Source organism: Lonchura striata, chromosome 21 (assembly GCF_050655825.1).
Source record: "Lonchura striata isolate lonStrDom1 chromosome 21, ASM5065582v1, whole genome shotgun sequence".
Lineage (NCBI taxonomy): Eukaryota > Metazoa > Chordata > Aves > Passeriformes > Estrildidae > Lonchura > Lonchura striata.
Window position 1 is genome coordinate 4,560,351 of NC_140723.1, and position 20,528 is coordinate 4,580,878.

Genomic DNA, 20,528 nt, shown 5'->3' on the forward strand with positions numbered 1-20,528 from the left:
ACCTGGACTGCTGAGTTTTCTTTCCCAGGGAAAATGGAAAAAGGATGTGCCAAGGGGCCCCTGGCCCTGACTGCAAAAAATCCTTATATCGAAGGATGGAGCCCACACCGAAGTTGTCCCCACCTCAAACTTGTGCTGCCCTGATAGACCCAAGGGAGCCCTACAAACTGACATCAGGAACCTGGACTGCTGAGTTTTCTTTCCCAGGGAAAATGGAAAAAGGATGTGCCCAGGGGCCCCTGGCCCTGACTGCAAAAAATCGTTATATCGAAGGATGGACCCCACACCGAAGTTGTCCCCACCTCAAACTTGTGCTACCCTGATACACCCAAGGGAGCCCTACAAACTGACATCAGGAACCTGGACTGTTTAGTTTTCTTTCCCAGGGAAAATGGAAAAAGGATGTCCCCAGGGGCCCCTGGCCCTGACTGCAAAAAATCCATATATCGAAGGATGGAGCCCACACCGAAGTTGTCCCCACCTCAAACTTGTGCTGCCCTGATAGACCCAAGGGAGCCCTACAAACTGACATCAGGAACCTGGACTGCTGAGTTTTCTTTCCCAGGGAAAATGGAAAAAGGCTGTGCCCAGGGGTCCCTGGTCCTGGGCTGTGGCCTCACTACAAAAAATCCTTATATCGAAGGATGGAGCCCACACCAAAGTTGTCCCCACCTCAAACTTGTGCTGCCCTGATAGACCCAAGGGAGCCCTACAAACTGACATCAGGAACCTGGACTGCTGAGTTTTCTTTCCCACGGAAAATGGAAAAAGGATGTGCCCAGGGGCCCCTGTCCCTGACTGCAAAAAATCCTTATATCGAAGGATGGACCCCACACCGAAGTTGTCCCCACCTCAAACTTGTGCTGCCCTGATACACCCAAGGGAGCCCTACAAACTGACATCAGGAACCTGGACTGCTGAGTTTTCTTTCCCAGGGAAAATGGAAAAAGGATGTGCCCAGGGGCCCCTGGCCCTTGTTTAGGGCCTCACTACAAAAAATCCTTATATCGAAGGATGGACCCCACACCGAAGTTGTCCCCACCTCAAACTTGTGCTGCCCTGATACACCCAAGGGAGCCCTACAAACTGACATCAGGAACCTGGACTGCTGAGTTTTCTTTCCCAGGGAAACTGGAAAAAGGATGTGCCCAGCGGCCCCTGGCCCTGACTGCAAAAAATCCTTATATCGAAGGATGGAGCCCACACCGAAGTTGTCCCCACCTCAAACTTGTGCTGCCCTGATAGACCCAAGGGAGCCCTACAAACTGACATCAGGAACCTGGACTGCTGAGTTTTCTTTCCCAGGGAAAATGGAAAAAGGATGTGCCCAGGGGCCCCTGGCCCTGACTGCAAAAAATCGTTATATAGAAGGATGCACCCCACACCGAAGTTGTCCCCACCTCAAACTTGTGCTACCCTGATACACCCAAGGGAGCCCTACAAACTGACATCAGGAACCTGGACTGCTGAGTTTTCTTTCCCAGGGAAAATGGAAAAAGGATGTGCCCAGGGGCCCCTGGCCCTGACTGCAAAAAATCCATATATCGAAGGATGGACCCCACACCGAAGTTCTCCCCACCTCAAACTTGTGCTGCCCTGATAGACCCAAGGGAGCCCTACAAACTGACATCACGAACCTGGACTGCTGAGTTTTCTTTCCCAGGGAAAATGGAAAAAGGATGTGCCCAGGGGTCCCTGGTCCTGGGCTGTGGCCTCACTACAAAAAATCCTTATATAGAAGGATGGAGCCCACACCAAAGTTGTCCCCACCTCAAACTTGTGCTGCCCTGATAGACCCAAGGGAGCCCTACAAACTGACATCAGGAACCTGGACTGCTGAGTTTTCTTTCCCAGGGAAAATGGAAAAAGGATGTGCCCAGGGGCCCCTGGCCCTGACTGCAAAAAATCCTTATATCGAAGGATGGACCCCACACCGAAGTTGTCCCCACCTCAAACTTGTGCTTCCCTGATACATCCAAGGGAGCCCTACAAACTGACATCAGGAACCTGGACTGCTGAGTTTTCTTTCCCAGGGAAAATGGAAAAAGGTTGTGCCCAGGGGCCCCTGGCCCTGACTGCAAAAAATCCTTATATCGAAGGATGGAGCCCACACCAAAGTTGTCCCCACCTCAAACTTGTGCTGCCCTGATAGACCCAAGGGAGCCCTACAAACTGACATCAGGAACCTGGACTACTGAGTTTTCTTTCCCAGGGAAAATGGAAAAAGGATATGCCCAGGGGCCCCTGGCCCTGACTGCAAAAAATCCTTATATCGAAGGATGGAGCCCACACCAAAGTTGTCCCCACCTCAAACTTGTGCTGCCCTGATAGATCCAAGGGAGCCCTACAAACTGACATCTGGAACCTGGACTGCTGAGTTTTCTTTCCCAGGGAAAATGGAAAAAGGATGTGCCCAGGGGCCCCTGGCCCTGGGCTGGGGCCTCACTGCAAAAAATCCTTATATCGAAGGATGGACCCCAAACCGAAGATGTCCCCACCTCAAACTTGTGCTGCCCGGATACACCCAGGGGAGCCCTACAAACTGACATCAGGAAACTGGACTGCTGAGTTTTCTTTCCCAGGGAAAATGGCCAAAGGATGTGCCCAGGGGCCCCTGGCCCTTGTTTGGGGTCTCACTACAAAAAATCCTTATATCGAAGGATGGACCCCACACCGCAGATGTCCCCACCTCAAACTTGTGCTGCCCTGATAGACCCAAGGGAGCCCTACAAACTGACATCAGGAACCTGGAGTGCTGAGTTTTCTTTCCCAGGGAAAATGGAAAAAGGATGTGCCCAGGGGCCCCTGGCCCTGACTGCAAAAAATCATTATATCGAAGGATGGACCCTACACCGAAGTTGTCCCCACCTCAAACTTGCGCTGCCCTGATAGACCCAAGGGAGCCCTACAAACTGACATCAGGAACCTAGACTGCTGAGTTTTCTTTCCCAGGGAAAATGGAAAAAGGATGTGCCCAGGGGCCCCTGGCCCTGGGCTGGGACCTCACTACAAAAAATCCTTATATCGAAGGATGGAGCCCACACCGAAGTTGTCCCCACATCAAACTTGTGCTGCCCTGATAGACCCAAGGGAACCCTACAAACTGACATCAGGAACCTGGAGTGCTGAGTTTTCTTTCCCAGGGAAAATGGAAAAAGGATGTGCCCAGGGGGCCCTAGCCCTGATTGCAAAGAATCCTTATATCGAAGGATGGACCCCACACCGAAGTTGTCCCCACCTCAAACTTGTGCAGCCCTGATACACCCAAGGGAGCCCTACAAACTGACATCAGGAACCTGGGCTGCTGAGTTTTCTTTCCCAGGGAAAATGGAAAAAGGGTGTGCCCAGGGGTCCCTGGCCCTGGGCTGTGGCCTCACTACAAAAAATCCTTATATAGAAGGATGGAGCCCACACCAAAGTTGTCCCCACCTCAAACTTGTGCTGCCCTGATAGACCCAAGGGAGCCCTACAAACTGACATCAGGAACCTGGACTGCTGAGTTTTCTTTCCCAGGGAAAATGGAAAAAGGATGTGCCCAGGGGCCCCTGGCCCTGACTGCAAAAAATCGTTATATCGAAGGATGGACCCCATACCGAAGTTGTCCCCACCTCAAACTTGTGCTGCCCTGATAGACCCAAGGGAGCCCTACAAACTGACATCTGGAACCTGGACTGCTGAGTTTTCTTTCCCAGGGAAAATGGAAAAAGGATGTGCCCAGAGGTCCCTGGCCCTGGGCTGTGGCCTCACTACAAAAAATCCTTATATAGAAGGATGGAGCCCACACCGAAGTTGTCCCCACCTCAAACTTGTGCTGCCCTGATAGACCCAAGGGAGCCCTACAAACTGACATCAGGAACCTGGACTGCTGAGTTGTCTTTCCCAGGGAAAATGGAAAAAGGATGTGCCCAGGGGTCCCTGGCCCTGGGCTGTGGCCTCACTACAAAAAATCCTTATATCGAAGGATGGACCCCACACCGAAGTTGTCCCCACCTCAAACTTGTGCTGCCCTGATAGACCCAAGGGAGCCCTACAAACTGACATCAGGAACCTGGACTGCTGAGTTTTCTTTCCCAGGGAAAATGGAAAAAGGATGTGCCCAGGGGCCCCTGGCCCTGACTGCAAAAAATCCTTATATCGAAGGATGGACCCCACACCAAAGTTGTCCCCACCTCAAACTTGTGCTTCCCTGATACATCGAAGGGAACCCTACAAACTGACATCAGGAACCTGGACTGCTGAGTTTTCTTTCCCAGGGAAAATGGAAAAAGGTTGTGCCCAGGGGTCCCTGGCCCTGACTGCAAAAAATCCCTATATCGAAGGATGGAGCCCACACCAAAGTTGTCCCCACCACAAACTTGTGCTGCCCTGATAGACCCAAGGCAGCCCTACAAACTGACATCAGGAACCTGGACTACTGAGTTTTCTTTCCCAGGGAAAATGGAAAAAGGATGTGCCCAGGTGTCCCTGGCCCTGACTGCAAAAAATCCTTATATCGAAGGATGGAGCCCACACCAAAGTTGTCCCCACCTCAAACTTGTGCTGCCCTGATAGACCCAAGGGAGCCCTACAAACTGACATCAGGAACCTGGACTGCTGAGTTTTCTTTCCCAGGGAAAATGGAAAAAAGGCTGTGCCCAGGGGCCCCTGGCCCTGACTGCAAAAAATCGTTATATCGAAGGATGGACCCCACACCGAAGTTGTCCCCACCTCAAACTTGTGCTACCCTGATACACCCAAGGGAGCCCTACAAACTGACATCAGGAACCTGGACTGCTGAGTTTTCTTTCCCAGGGAAAATGGAAAAAGGATGTGCCCAGGGGTCCCTGGCCCTGGGCTGTGGCCTCAGTACAAAAAATCCTTATATAGAAGGATGGAGCCCACACCGAAGTTGTCCCCACCTCAAACTTGTGCTGCCCTGATAGACCCAAGGGAGCCCTACAAACTGACATCAGGAACCTGGACTGCTGAGTTTTCTTTCCCAGGGAAAATGGAAAAAGGATGTGCCCAGGGGCCCCTGGCCCTGACTGCAAAAAATCGTTATATCGAAGGATGGACCCCACACCGAAGTTGTCCCCACCTCAAACTTGTGCTACCCTGATACACCCAAGGGAGCCCTACAAACTGACATCAGGAACCTGGACTGCTTAGTTTTCTTTCCCAGGGAAAATGGAAAAAGGATGTGCCCAGGGGCCCCTGGCCCTGACTGCAAAACATCCTTATATCGAAGGATGGAGCCCACACCGAAGTTGTCCCCACCTCAAACTTGTGCTGCCCTGATAGACCCAAGGGAGCCCTACAAACTGACATCAGGAACCTGGACTGCTGAGTTTTCTTTCCCAGGGAAAATGGAAAAAGGATGTGCCCAGGGGCCCCTGGCCCTGACTGCAAAAAATCCTTATATCGAAGGATGGACCCCACACCAAAGTTGTCCCCACCTCAAACTTGTGCTTCCCTGATACATCGAAGGGAACCCTACAAACTGACATCAGGAACCTGGACTGCTGAGTTTTCTTTCCCAGGAAAAATGGAAAAAGGTTGTGCCTAGGGGTCCCTGGCCCTGACTGCAAAAAATCCCTATATCGAAGGATGGAGCCCACACCAAAGTTGTCCCCACCTCAAACTTGTGCTGCCCTGATAGACCCAAGGGAGCCCTACAAACTGACATCAGGAACCTGGACTACTGAGTTTTCTTTCCCAGGGAAAATGGAAAAAGGATATGCCCAGGGGCCCCTGGTCCTGACTGCAAAAAATCCTTATATCGAAGGATGGAGCCCACACCAAAGTTGTCCCCACCTCAAACTTGTGCTGCCCTGATAGACCCAAGGGAGCCCTACAAACTGACATCAGGAACCTGGACTGCTGAGTTTTCTTTCCCAGGGAAAATGGAAAAAGGATGTGCCCAGGGGCCCCTGGCCCTGACTGCAAAGAATCCTTATATCGAAGGATGGAGCCCACACCGAAGTGGTCCCCAGCTCAAACTTGTGCTGCCCTGATAGACCCAAGGGAGCCCTACAAACTGACATCAGGAACCTGGACTGCTGAGTTTTCTTTCCCAGGGAAAATGGAAAAAGTTTGTGACCAGGGGCCCCTGGCCCTGGGCTGGGGCCTCACCTCAAAAAATCCTTATATCGAAGGATGGAGCCCACACCGAAGTTGTCCCCACCTCAAACTTGTGCTGCCCTGATAGACCCAAGGGAGCCCTACAAACTGACATCAGGAACCTGGACTGCTGAGTTTTCTTTCCCAGGGAAAATGGAGAAAGGATGTGCCCAGGGGCACCTGGCCCTGACTGCAAAAAATCCTTATATCGAAGGATGGACCCCACACCGAAGTTGTCCCCACCTCAAACTTGTGCTGCCCTGATAGACCCAAGGGAGCCCTACAAACTGACATCAGGAACCTGGACTGCTGAGTTTTCTTTCCCAGGGAAAATGGCCAAAGGATGTGCCCAGGGGCCCCTGGCCCTGACTGCAAAAAATCCTTATATCGAAGGATGGACCCCACACCGAAGTGGTCCCCACCTCAAACTTGTGCTGCCCTGATAGACCCAAGGGAGCCCTACAAACTGACATCAGGAACCTGGACTGCTGAGTTTTCTTTCCCAGGGAAAATGGCCAAATGATGTGCCCAGGGGCCCCTGGACCTGCGTAGGGACCTCATTGCAAAGAATCCTTATATCGAAGGATGGACCCCACACCGAAGTTGTCCCCACCTCAAACTTGTGCTGCCCTGATAAACCCAAGGCAGCCCTACAAACTGACATCAGGAACCTGGACTGCTGAGTTTTCTTTCCCAGGGAAAATGGAAAAAGGATGTGCCCAGGGGCCCCTGGCCCTGACTGCAAAATATCCTTATATTGAATGATGGAACCCACACCGAAGCTGTGCCCACCTCAAACTTGTACTGCCCTGATAGACCCAAGGCAGCCCTACAAACTGACATCAGGAACCTGGACTGCTGAGTTTTCTTTCCCAGGGAAAATGGAAAAAGGATGTGCCCAGGGGCCCCTGGCCCTGACTGCAAAAAATCCTTATATCGAAGGATGCACCCCACACCGAAGTTGTCCCCACCTCAAACTTGTGGTGCCCTGATAGACCCAAGGGAGCCCTACAAACTGACATCAGGAACCTGGACTGCTGAGTTTTCTTTCCCAGGGAAAATGGAAAAAGGATGTGCCCACGGTCCCCTAGCCCTGGACAGGGCCCTCACTAAAAAAAATCCTTATATCGAAGGATGCACCCCACACCGAAGTTGTCCCCACCTCAAACTTGTGCTGCCCTGATAGACCCAAGGGAGCCCTACAAACTGACATCAGGAACCTGGACTGCTGAGTTTTCTTTCCCAGGGAAAATGGAAAAAGGATGTGCCCGGGGGCCCCTAGCCCTGACTGCAAAAAATCCTTATATCGAAGGATGGACCCCACACCGAAGTTGTCCCCACCTCAAACTTGTGCTGCCCTGATAGACCCAAGGGAGCCCTACAAACTGACATCAGGAACCTGGACTGCTGAGTTTTCTTTCCCAGGGAAAATGGAAAAAGGATGTTCCCGGGGGCCCCTGGCCCTGACTGCAAAGAATCCTTATATCGAAGGATGGACCCCGCACCGAAGTTGTCCCCACCTCAAACTTGTGCTGCCCTGATAGACCCAAGGGAGCCCTACATACTGACATCAGGAACCTGGACTGCTGAGTTTTCTTTCCCAGGGAAAATGGCCAAAGGTTGTGCCCGGGGGCCCTTGGCCCTGACTGAAAAAAATCCTTATATCGAAGGATGGACCCCACACCGACGTTGTCCCCACCTCAAACTTGTGCTGCCCTGATAGACCCAAGGGAGCCCTACAAACTGACATCAGGAACCTGGACTGCTGAGTTTTCTTTCCCAGGGAAAATGGAAAAAGGATGTGCCCCGGGGCCCCTGGCCCTGACTGCAAAGAATCCTTATATCGAAGGATGGACCCCACACCGAAGTTGTCCCCACCTCAAACTTGTGCTGCCCTGATAGACCCAAGGGAGCCCTACAAACTGACATCAGGAACCTGGACTGCTGAGTTTTCTTTCCCAGGGAAAATGGAAAAAGGATGTGCCCAGGGGCCCCTGGACCTGGGTAGGGACCTCATTGCAAAGAATCCTTATATCGAAGGATGGACCCCACACCGAAGTTGTCCCCACCTCAAACTTGTGCTGCTCTGATAGACCCAAGGGAGCCCTACAAACTGACATCAGGAACCTGGACTGCTGAGTTTTCTTTCCCAGGGAAAATGGAAAAAGGATGTGCCCAGGGTCCCCTGGCCCTGACTGCAAAAAATCCTTATATCGAAGGATGGACCCCACACCGAAGTTGTCCCCACCTCAAACTTGTGCTGCCCTGATACACCCAAGGGAGCCCTACAAATTGACATCAGGAACCTGGACTGCTGAGTTTTCTTTCCCAGGGAAAATGGAAAAAGGATGTGCCCAGGGGCCCCTGGCCCTGACTGCAAAAAATCCTTATATCGAAGGATGCACCCCACACCGAAGTTGTCCCCACCTCAAACTTGTGCTGCCCTGATAGACCCAAGGGAGCCCTACAAACTGACATCAGGAACCTGGACTGCTGAGTTTTCTTTCCCAGGGAAAATGGAAAAAGGATGTGCCCAGGGGCCCCTGGCCCTGACTGCAAAATATCCATATATCGAAGGATGGAGCCCACACCGAAGTTGTCCCCACCTCAAACTTGTGCTACCCTGATACATCCAAGGGAGCCCTACAAACTGACATCAGGAACCTGGACTGCTGAGTTTTCTTTCCCAGGGAAAATGGAAAAAGGATGTGCCAAGGGGCCCCTGGCCCTGACTGCAAAAAATCCTTATATCGAAGGATGGAGCCCACACCGAAGTTGTCCCCACCTCAAACTTGTGCTGCCCTGATAGACCCAAGGGAGCCCTACAAACTGACATCAGGAACCTGGACTGCTGAGTTTTCTTTCCCAGGGAAAATGGAAAAAGGATGTGCCCAGGGGCCCCTGGCCCTGACTGCAAAAAATCGTTATATCGAAGGATGGACCCCACACCGAAGTTGTCCCCACCTCAAACTTGTGCTACCCTGATACACCCAAGGGAGCCCTACAAACTGACATCAGGAACCTGGACTGTTTAGTTTTCTTTCCCAGGGAAAATGGAAAAAGGATGTCCCCAGGGGCCCCTGGCCCTGACTGCAAAAAATCCATATATCGAAGGATGGAGCCCACACCGAAGTTGTCCCCACCTCAAACTTGTGCTGCCCTGATAGACCCAAGGGAGCCCTACAAACTGACATCAGGAACCTGGACTGCTGAGTTTTCTTTCCCAGGGAAAATGGAAAAAGGCTGTGCCCAGGGGTCCCTGGTCCTGGGCTGTGGCCTCACTACAAAAAATCCTTATATCGAAGGATGGAGCCCACACCAAAGTTGTCCCCACCTCAAACTTGTGCTGCCCTGATAGACCCAAGGGAGCCCTACAAACTGACATCAGGAACCTGGACTGCTGAGTTTTCTTTCCCACGGAAAATGGAAAAAGGATGTGCCCAGGGGCCCCTGTCCCTGACTGCAAAAAATCCTTATATCGAAGGATGGACCCCACACCGAAGTTGTCCCCACCTCAAACTTGTGCTGCCCTGATAGACCCAAGGGAGCCCTACAAACTGACATCAGGAACCTGGAGTGCTGAGTTTTCTTTCCCAGGGAAAATGGAAAAAGGATGTGCCCAGGGGCCCCTGGCCCTTGTTTAGGGCCTCACTACAAAAAATCCTTATATCGAAGGATGGACCCCACACCGAAGTTGTCCCCACCTCAAACTTGTGCTGCCCTGATACACCCAAGGGAGCCCTACAAACTGACATCAGGAACCTGGAGTGCTGAGTTTTCTTTCCCAGGGAAACTGGAAAAAGGATGTGCCCAGCGGCCCCTGGCCCTGACTGCAAAAAATCCTTATATCGAAGGATGGAGCCCACACCGAAGTTGTCCCCACCTCAAACTTGTGCTGCCCTGATAGACCCAAGGGAGCCCTACAAACTGACATCAGGAACCTGGACTGCTGAGTTTTCTTTCCCAGGGAAAATGGAAAAAGGATGTGCCCAGGGGCCCCTGGCCCTGACTGCAAAAAATCGTTATATAGAAGGATGCACCCCACACCGAAGTTGTCCCCACCTCAAACTTGTGCTACCCTGATACACCCAAGGGAGCCCTACAAACTGACATCAGGAACCTGGACTGCTGAGTTTTCTTTCCCAGGGAAAATGGAAAAAGGATGTGCCCAGGGGCCCCTGGCCCTGACTGCAAAAAATCCATATATCGAAGGATGGACCCCACACCGAAGTTCTCCCCACCTCAAACTTGTGCTGCCCTGATAGACCCAAGGGAGCCCTACAAACTGACATCACGAACCTGGACTGCTGAGTTTTCTTTCCCAGGGAAAATGGAAAAAGGGTGTGCCCAGGGGTCCCTGGTCCTGGGTTGTGGCCTCACTACAAAAAATCCTTATATAGAAGGATGGAGCCCACACCAAAGTTGTCCCCACCTCAAACTTGTGCTGCCCTGATAGACCCAAGGGAGCCCTACAAACTGACATCAGGAACCTGGACTGCTGAGTTTTCTTTCCCAGGGAAAATGGAAAAAGGATGTGCCCAGGGGCCCCTGGCCCTGACTGCAAAAAATCCTTATATCGAAGGATGGACCCCACACCGAAGTTGTCCCCACCTCAAACTTGTGCTTCCCTGATACATCCAAGGGAGCCCTACAAACTGACATCAGGAACCTGGACTGCTGAGTTTTCTTTCCCAGGGAAAATGGAAAAAGGTTGTGCCCAGGGGCCCCTGGCCCTGACTGCAAAAAATCCTTATATCGAAGGATGGAGCCCACACCAAAGTTGTCCCCACCTCAAACTTGTGCTGCCCTGATAGACCCAAGGGAGCCCTACAAACTGACATCTGGAACCTGGACTGCTGAGTTTTCTTTCCCAGGGAAAATGGAAAAAGGATGTGCCCAGGGGCCCCTGGCCCTGGGCTGGGGCCTCACTGCAAAAAATCCTTATATCGAAGGATGGACCCCAAACCGAAGATGTCCCCACCTCAAACTTGTGCTGCCCGGATACACCCAGGGGAGCCCTAGAAACTGACATCAGGAAACTGGACTGCTGAGTTTTCTTTCCCAGGGAAAATGGCCAAAGGATGTGCCCAGGGGCCCCTGGCCCTTGTTTGGGGTCTCACTACAAAAAATCCTTATATCGAAGGATGGACCCCACACCGCAGATGTCCCCACCTCAAACTTGTGCTGCCCTGATAGACCCAAGGGAGCCCTACAAACTGACATCAGGAACCTGGAGTGCTGAGTTTTCTTTCCCAGGGAAAATGGAAAAAGGATGTGCCCAGGGGCCCCTGGCCCTGACTGCAAAAAATCATTATATCGAAGGATGGACCCTACACCGAAGTTGTCCCCACCTCAAACTTGCGCTGCCCTGATAGACCCAAGGGAGCCCTACAAACTGACATCAGGAACCTAGACTGCTGAGTTTTCTTTCCCAGGGAAAATGGAAAAAGGATGTGCCCAGGGGCCCCTGGCCCTGGGCTGGGACCTCACTACAAAAAATCCTTATATCGAAGGATGGAGCCCACACCGAAGTTGTCCCCACATCAAACTTGTGCTGCCCTGATAGACCCAAGGGAACCCTACAAACTGACATCAGGAACCTGGACTGCTTAGTTTTCTTTCCCAGGGAAAATGGAAAAAGGATGTGCCCAGGGGCCCTAGCCCTGATTGCAAAGAATCCTTATATCGAAGGATGGACCCCACACCGAAGTTGTCCCCACCTCAAACTTGTGCAGCCCTGATACACCCAAGGGAGCCCTACAAACTGACATCAGGAACCTGGGCTGCTGAGTTTTCTTTCCCAGGGAAAATGGAAAAAGGGTGTGCCCAGGGGTCCCTGGCGCTGGGCTGTGGCCTCACTACAAAAAATCCTTATATAGAAGGATGGAGCCCACACCAAAGTTGTCCCCACCTCAAACTTGTGCTGCCCTGATAGACCCAAGGGAGCCCTACAAACTGACATCAGGGACCTGGACTGCTGAGTTTTCTTTCCCAGGGAAAATGGAAAAAGGATGTGCCCAGGGGCCCCTGGCCCTGACTGCAAAAAATCGTTATATCGAAGGATGGACCCCATACCGAAGTTGTCCCCACCTCAAACTTGTGCTGCCCTGATAGACCCAAGGGAGCCCTACAAACTGACATCTGGAACCTGGACTGCTGAGTTTTCTTTCCCAGGGAAAATGGAAAAAGGATGTGCCCAGGGGTCCCTGGCCCTGGGCTGTGGCCTCACTACAAAAAATCCTTATATAGAAGGATGGAGCCCACACCGAAGTTGTCCCCACCTCAAACTTGTGCTGCCCTGATAGACCCAAGGGAGCCCTACAAACTGACATCAGGAACCTGGACTGCTGAGTTTTCTTTCCCAGGGAAAATGGAAAAAGGATGTGCCCAGGGGTCCCTGGCCCTGGGCTGTGGCCTCACTACAAAAAATCCTTATATCGAAGGATGGACCCCACACCGAAGTTGTCCCCACCTCAAACTTGTGCTGCCCTGATAGACCCAAGGGAGCCCTACAAACTGACATCAGGAACCTGGACTGCTGAGTTTTCTTTCCCAGGGAAAATGGAAAAAGGATGTGCCCAGGGGCCCCTGGCCCTGACTGCAAAAAATCCTTATATCGAAGGATGGACCCCACACCAAAGTTGTCCCCACCTCAAACTTGTGCTTCCCTGATACATCGAAGGGAACCCTACAAACTGACATCAGGAACCTGGACTGCTGAGTTTTCTTTCCCAGGGAAAATGGAAAAAGGTTGTGCCCAGGGGTCCCTGGCCCTGACTGCAAAAAATCCCTATATCGAAGGATGGAGCCCACACCAAAGTTGTCCCCACCACAAACTTGTGCTGCCCTGATAGACCCAAGGGAGCCCTACAAACTGACATCAGGAACCTGGACTACTGAGTTTTCTTTCCCAGGGAAAATGGAAAAAGGATGTGCCCAGGTGTCCCTGGCCCTGACTGCAAAAAATCCTTATATCGAAGGATGGAGCCCACACCAAAGTTGTCCCCACCTCAAACTTGTGCTGCCCTGATAGACCCAAGGGAGCCCTACAAACTGACATCAGGAACCTGGACTGCTGAGTTTTCTTTCCCAGGGAAAATGGAAAAAAGGCTGTGCCCAGGGGCCCCTGGCCCTGACTGCAAAAAATCGTTATATCGAAGGATGGACCCCACACCGAAGTTGTCCCCACCTCAAACTTGTGCTACCCTGATACACCCAAGGGAGCCCTACAAACTGACATCAGGAACCTGGACTGCTGAGTTTTCTTTCCCAGGGAAAATGGAAAAAGGATGTGCCCAGGGGTCCCTGGCCCTGGGCTGTGGCCTCAGTACAAAAAATCCTTATATAGAAGGATGGAGCCCACACCGAAGTTGTCCCCACCTCAAACTTGTGCTGCCCTGATAGACCCAAGGGAGCCCTACAAACTGACATCAGGAACCTGGACTGCTGAGTTTTCTTTCCCAGGGAAAATGGAAAAAGGATGTGCCCAGGGGCCCCTGGCCCTGACTGCAAAGAATCCTTATATCGAAGGATGGAGACCACACCGAAGTGGTCCCCAGCTCAAACTTGTGCTGCCCTGATAGACCCAAGGGAGCCCTACAAACTGACATCAGGAACCTGGACTGCTGAGTTTTCTTTCCCAGGGAAAATGGAAAAAGTTTGTGACCAGGGGCCCCTGGCCCTGGGCTGGGGCCTCACCTCAAAAAATCCTTATATCGAAGGATGGAGCCCACACCGAAGTTGTCCCCACCTCAAACTTGTGCTGCCCTGATAGACCCAAGGGAGCCCTATAAACTGACATCAGGAACCTGGACTGCTGAGTTTTCGTTCCCAGGGAAAATGGAGAAAGGATGTGCCCAGGGGCACCTGGCCCTGACTGCAAAAAATCCTTATATCGAAGGATGGACCCCACACCGAAGTTGTCCCCACCTCAAACTTGTGCTGCCCTGATAGACCCAAGGGAGCCCTACAAACTGACATCAGGAACCTGGACTGCTGAGTTTTCTTTCCCAGGGAAAATGGCCAAAGGCTGTGCCCAGGGGCCCCTGGCCCTGACTGCAAAAAATCCTTATATCGAAGGATGGACCCCACACCGAAGTGGTCCCCACCTCAAACTTGTGCTGCCCTGATAGACCCAAGGGAGCCCTACAAACTGACATCAGGAACCTGGACTGCTGAGTTTTCTTTCCCAGGGAAAATGGAAAAAGGATGTGACCAGGGGGCCCTGGCCCTGGGCTGGGGCCTCTACTGCAAAGAATCCTTATATCGAAGGATGGAGCCCACACCAAAGTTGTCCCCACCTCAAACTTGTGCTGCCCTGATAGACCCAAGGGAGCCTTACAAACTGACATCAGGAACCTGGACTGCTGAGTTTTCTTTCCCAGGGAAAATGGAAAAAGGATGTGCCCAGGGGCCCCTGGCCCTGACTGCAAAAAATCCTTATATCGAAGGATGGACCTCACACCGAAGTTGTCCCCACCTCAAACTTGTGCTGCCCTGATAGACCCAAGGGAGCCCTACAAACTGACATCAGGAACCTGGACTGCTGAGTTTTCTTTCCCAGGGAAAATGGAAAAAGGATGTGCCCAGGGGCCCCTGGCCCTGACTGCAAAAAATCCTTATATCGAAGGATGGACCTCACACCGAAGTTGTCCCCACCTCAAACTTGTGCTGCCCTGATAGACCCAAGGGAGCCCTACAAACTGACATCAGGAACCTGGACTGCTGAGTTTTCTTTCCCAGGGAAAATGGCCAAAGGTTGTACCCGGGGTCCCCTGGCTCTGGGCTGGGGTCTCACTGCAAAAAAATCCTTATATCGAAGGATGGACCCCACACCGAAGTTGTCCCCACCTCAAACTTGTGCTGCCCTGATAGACCCAAGGGAGCCCTACAAACTGACATCAGGAACCTGGACTGCTGAGTTTTCTTTCCCAGGGAAAATGGAAAAAGGATGTGACCAGGGGCCCCTGGCCCTGACTGCAAAAAATCGTTATATCGAAGGATGGACCCCACACCGAAGTTGTCCCCACCTCAAACTTGTGCTGCCCTGATAGACCCAAGGGAGCCCTACAAACTGACATCAGGAACCTGGACTGCTGAGTTTTCTTTCCCAGGGAAAATGGAAAAAGGATGTGCCCAGGGGCCCCTGGCCCTGACTGCAAAAAATCGTTATATAGAAGGATGGACCCCACACCGAAGTTGTCCCCACCTCAAACTTGTGGTACCCTGATACACCCAAGGGAGCCCTACAAACTGACATCAGGAACCTGGACTGCTGAGTTTTCTTTCCCAGGGAAAATGGAAAAAGGATGTGCCCAGGGGCCCCTGGCCCTGACTGCAAAAAATCCATATATCGAAGGATGGACCCCACACCGAAGTTCTCCCCACCTCAAACTTGTGCTGCCCTGATAGACCCAAGGGAGCCCTACAAACTGACATCACGAACCTGGACTGCTGAGTTTTCTTTCCCAGGAAAAATGGAAAAAGGATGTGCCCAGGGGTCCCTGGTCCTGGGTTGTGGCCTCACTACAAAAAATCCTTATATCGAAGGATGGAGCCCACACCAAAGTTGTCCCCACCTCAAACTTGTGCTGCCCTGATAGACCCAAGGGAGCCCTACAAACTGACATCAGGAACCTGGACTGCTGAGTTTTCTTTCCCAGGGAAAATGGAAAAAGGATGTGCCCAGGGGCCCCTGGCCCTGACTGCAAAAAAATCCTTATATCGAAGGATGGACCCCACACCGAAGTTGTCCCCACCTCAAACTTGTGCTTCCCTGATACATCCAAGGGAGCCCTACAAACTGACATCAGGAACCTGGACTGCTGAGTTTTCTTTCCCAGGGAAAATGGAAAAAGGTTGTGCCCAGGGGCCCCTGGCCCTGACTGCAAAAAATCCTTATATCGAAGGATGGAGCCCACACCGAAGTTGTCCCCACCTCAAACTTGTGCTGCCCTGATAGACCCAAGGGAGCCCTACAAACTGACATCAGGAACCTGGACTACTGAGTTTTCTTTCCCAGGGAAAATGGAAAAAGGATATGCCCAGGGGCCCCTGGCCCTGACTGCAAAAAATCCTTATATCGAAGGATGGAGCCCACACCAAAGTTGTCCCCACCTCAAACTTGTGCTGCCCTGATAGATCCAAGGGAGCCCTACAAACTGACATCTGGAACCTGGACTGCTGAGTTTTCTTTCCCAGGGAAAATGGAAAAAGGATGTGCCCAGGGGCCCCTGGCCCTGGGCTGGGGCCTCACTGCAAAAAATCCTTATATCGAAGGATGGACCCCAAACCGAAGATGTCCCCACCTCAAACTTGTGCTGCCCGGATACACCCAGGGGAGCCCTACAAACTGACATCAGGAAACTGGACTGCTGAGTTTTCTTTCCCAGGGAAACTGGAAAAAGGATGTGCCCAGGGGCCCCTGGCCCTTGTTTGGGGTCTCACTACAAAAAATCCTTATATCGAAGGATGGACCCCACACCGCAGATGTCCCCACCTCAAACTTGTGCTGCCCTGATAGACCCAAGGGAGCCCTACAAACTGACATCAGGAACCTGGAGTGCTGAGTTTTCTTTCCCAGGGAAAATGGAAAAAGGATGTGCCCAGGGGCCCCTGGCCCTGACTGCAAAAAATCATTATATCGAAGGATGGACCCTACACCGAAGTTGTCCCCACCTCAAACTTGCGCTGCCCTGATAGACCCAAGGGAGCCCTACAAACTGACATCAGGAACCTAGACTGCTGAGTTTTCTTTCCCAGGGAAAATGGAAAAAGGATGTGCCCAGGGGCCCCTGGCCCTGGGCTGGGACCTCACTACAAAAAATCCTTATATCGAAGGATGGAGCCCACACCGAAGTTGTCCCCACATCAAACTTGTGCTGCCCTGATAGACCCAAGGGACCCCTAAAACTGACATCAGGAACCTGGTCTGCTGAGTTTTCTTTCCCAGGGAAAATGGAAAAAGGATGTGCCCAGGGGCCCCTAGCCCTGATTGCAAAGAATCCTTATATCGAAGGATGGACCCCACACCGAAGTTGTCCCCACCTCAAACTTGTGCAGCCCTGATACACCCAAGGGAGCCCTACAAACTGACATCAGGAACCTGGGCTGCTGAGTTTTCTTTCCCAGGGAAAATGGAAAAAGGGTGTGCCCAGGGGTCCCTGGCCCTGGGCTGTGGCCTCACTACAAAAAATCCTTATATAGAAGGATGGAGCCCACACCAAAGTTGTCCCCACCTCAAACTTGTGCTGCCCTGATAGACCCAAGGGAGCCCTACAAACTGACATCTGGAACCTGGACTGCTGAGTTTTCTTTCCCAGGGAAAATGGAAAAAGGATGTGCCCAGGGGTCCCTGGCCCTGGGCTGTGGCCTCACTACAAAAAATCCTTATATAGAAGGATGGAGCCCACACCGAAGTTGTCCCCACCTCAAACTTGTGCTGCCCTGATAGACCCAAGGGAGCCCTACAAACTGACATCAGGAACCTGGACTGCTGAGTTTTCTTTCCCAGGGAAAATGGAAAAAGGATGTGCCCAGGGGTCCCTGGTCCTGGGCTGTGGCCTCACTACAAAAAATCCTTATATCGAAGGATGGAGCCCACACCGAAGTTGTCCCCACCTCAAACTTGTGCTGCCCTGATAGACCCAAGGGAGCCCTACAAACTGACATCAGGAACCTGGACTGCTGAGTTTTCTTTCCCAGGGAAAATGGAAAAAGGATGTGCCCAGGGGCCCCTGGCCCTGACTGCAAAAAATCCTTATATCGAAGGATGGACCCCACACCAAAGTTGTCCCCACCTCAAACTTGTGCTTCCCTGATACATCGAAGGGAACCCTACAAACTGACATCAGGAACCTGGACTGCTGAGTTTTCTTTCCCAGGGAAAATGGAAAAAGGTTGTGGCAAGGGGTCCCTGGCCCTGACTGCAAAAAATCCCTATATCGAAGGATGGAGCCCACACCAAAGTTGTCCCCACCACAAACTTGTGCTGCCCTGATAGACCCAAGGGAGCCCTACAAACTGACATCAGGAACCTGGACTACTGAGTTTTCTTTCCCAGGGAAAATGTAAAAAGGATGTGCCCAGGTGTCCCTGGCCCTGACTGCAAAAAATCCTTATATCGAAGGATGGACCCCACACCAAAGTTGTCCCCACCTCAAACTTGTGCTGCCCTGATAGACCCAAGGGAGCCCTACAAACTGACATCAGGAACCTGGACTGCTGAGTTTTCTTTCCCAGGGAAAATGGAAAAAGGATGTGCCCAGGGGCCCCTGGCCCTGACTGCAAAAAATCCTTATATCGAAGGATGGACCCCACACCAAAGTTGTCCCCACCTCAAACTTGTGCTACCCTGATACACCCAAGGGAGCCCTACAAACTGACATCAGGAACCTGGACTGCTGAGTTTTCTTTCCCAGGGAAAATGGAAAAAGGATGTGCCCAGGGGTCCCTGGCCCTGGGCTGTGGCCTCACTACAAAAAATCCTTATATAGAAGGATGGAGCCCACACCGAAGTTGTCCCCACCTCAAACTTGTGCTGCCCTGATAGACCCAAGGGAGCCCTACAAACTGACATCAGGAACCTGGACTGCTGAGTTTTCTTTCCCAGGGAAAATGGAAAAAGGATGTGCCCAGGGGCCCCTGGCCCTGACTGCAAAAAATCCTTATATCGAAGGATGGACCCCACACCGAAGTTGTCCCCACCTCAAACTTGTGCTGCCCTGATAGACCCAAGGGAGCCCTACAAACTGACATCAGGAACCTGGACTGCTGAGTTTTCTTTCCCAGGGAAAATGGAAAAAGGATATGCCCAGGGGTCCCTGGTCCTGGGCTGTGGCCTCACTACAAAAAATCCTTATATCGAAGGATGGAGCCCACACCGAAGTTGTCCCCACCTCAAACTTGTGCTGCCCTGATAGACCCAAGGGAGCCCTACAAACTGACATCAGGAACCTGGACTGCTGAGTTTTCTTTCCCAGGGAAAATGGAAAAAGGATGTGCCCAGGGGCCCCTGGCCCTGACTGCAAAAAATCCTTATATCGAAGGATGGACCCCACACCAAAGTTGTCCCCACCTCAAACTTGTGCTTCCCTGATACATCGAAGGGAACCCTACAAACTGACATCAGGAACCTGGACTGCTGAGTTTTCTTTCCCAGGAAAAATGGAAAAAGGTTGTGCCCAGGGGTCCCTGGCCCTGACTGCAAAAAATCCCTATATCGAAGGATGGAGCCCACACCAAAGTTGTCCCCACCTCAAACTTGTGCTGCCCTGATAGACCCAAGGGAGCCCTACAAACTGACATCAGGAACCTGGACTACTGAGTTTTCTTTCCCAGGGAAAATGGAAAAAGGATATGCCCAGGGGCCCCTGGTCCTGACTGCAAAAAATCCTTATATCGAAGGATGGAGCCCACACCAAAGTTGTCCCCACCTCAAACTTGTGCTGCCCTGATAGACCCAAGGGAGCCCTACAAACTGACATCAGGAACCTGGACTGCTGAGTTTTCTTTCCCAGGGAAAATGGCCAAAGGATGTGCCCAGGGGCCCCTGGCCCTGACTGCAAAGAATCCTTATATCGAAAGATGGAGCCCACACCAAAGTGTTCCCCACCTCAAACTTGTGCTGCCCTGATAGACCCAAGGGAGCCCTACAAACTGACATCAGGAACCTGGACTGCTGAGTTTTCTTTCCCAGGGAAAATGGAAAAAGTTTGTGACCAGGGGCCCCTGGCCCTGGGCTGGGGCCTCACCTCAAAAAATCCTTATATCGAAGGATGGAGCCCACACCGAAGTTGTCCCCACCTCAAACTTGTGCTGCCCTGATAGACCCAAGGGAGCCCTACAAACTGACATCAGGAACCTGGACTGCTGAGTTTTCTTTCCCAGGGAAAATGGAGAAAGGATGTGCCCAGGGGCACCTGGCCCTGACTGCAAAAAATCCTTATATCGAAGGATGGACCCCACACCGAAGTTGTCCCCACCTCAAACTTGTGCTGCCCTGATAGACCCAAGGGAGCCCTACAAACTGACATCAGGAACCTGGACTGCTGAGTTTTCTTTCCCAGGGAAAATGGCCAAAGGATGTGCCCAGGGGCCCCTGGCCCTGACTGCAAAAAATCCTTATATCGAAGGATGGAGCCCACACCGAAGTTGTCCCCACCTCAAACTTGTGCTGCCCTGATAGACCCAAGGGAGCCCTACAAACTGACATCAGGAACCTGGACTGCTGAGTTTTCTTTCCCAGGGAAAATGGAAAAAGGATGTGCCCAGGGGCCCCTGGCCCTGACTGCAAAAAATCCTTATATCGAAGGATGGACCCCACACCGAAGTGGTCCCCACCTCAAACTTGTGCTGCCCTGATAGACCCAAGGGAGCCCTACAAACTGACATCAGGAACCTGGACTGCTGAGTTTTCTTTCCCAGGGAAA

General features: G+C 52.1%; 1 protein-coding gene across 12 annotated transcripts in view; it reads left to right on the forward strand.

Moving 5' to 3' along the window:
- The window catches only part of LOC110472503 (uncharacterized), a 111,214-nt gene extending 94,102 nt beyond the window's left edge, over positions 1–17,112 (forward strand). For all 12 annotated transcript variants that reach the window (XR_014949790.1, XR_014949788.1, XR_014949789.1 and 9 more), the window contains one exon: positions 1–17,112. This exon is cut by the window's left edge and continues 30,518 nt beyond it. The gene's annotated coding sequence lies outside the window, so the exon portion shown is untranslated.
- Positions 17,113–20,528: the final 3,416 nt, after the last annotated feature.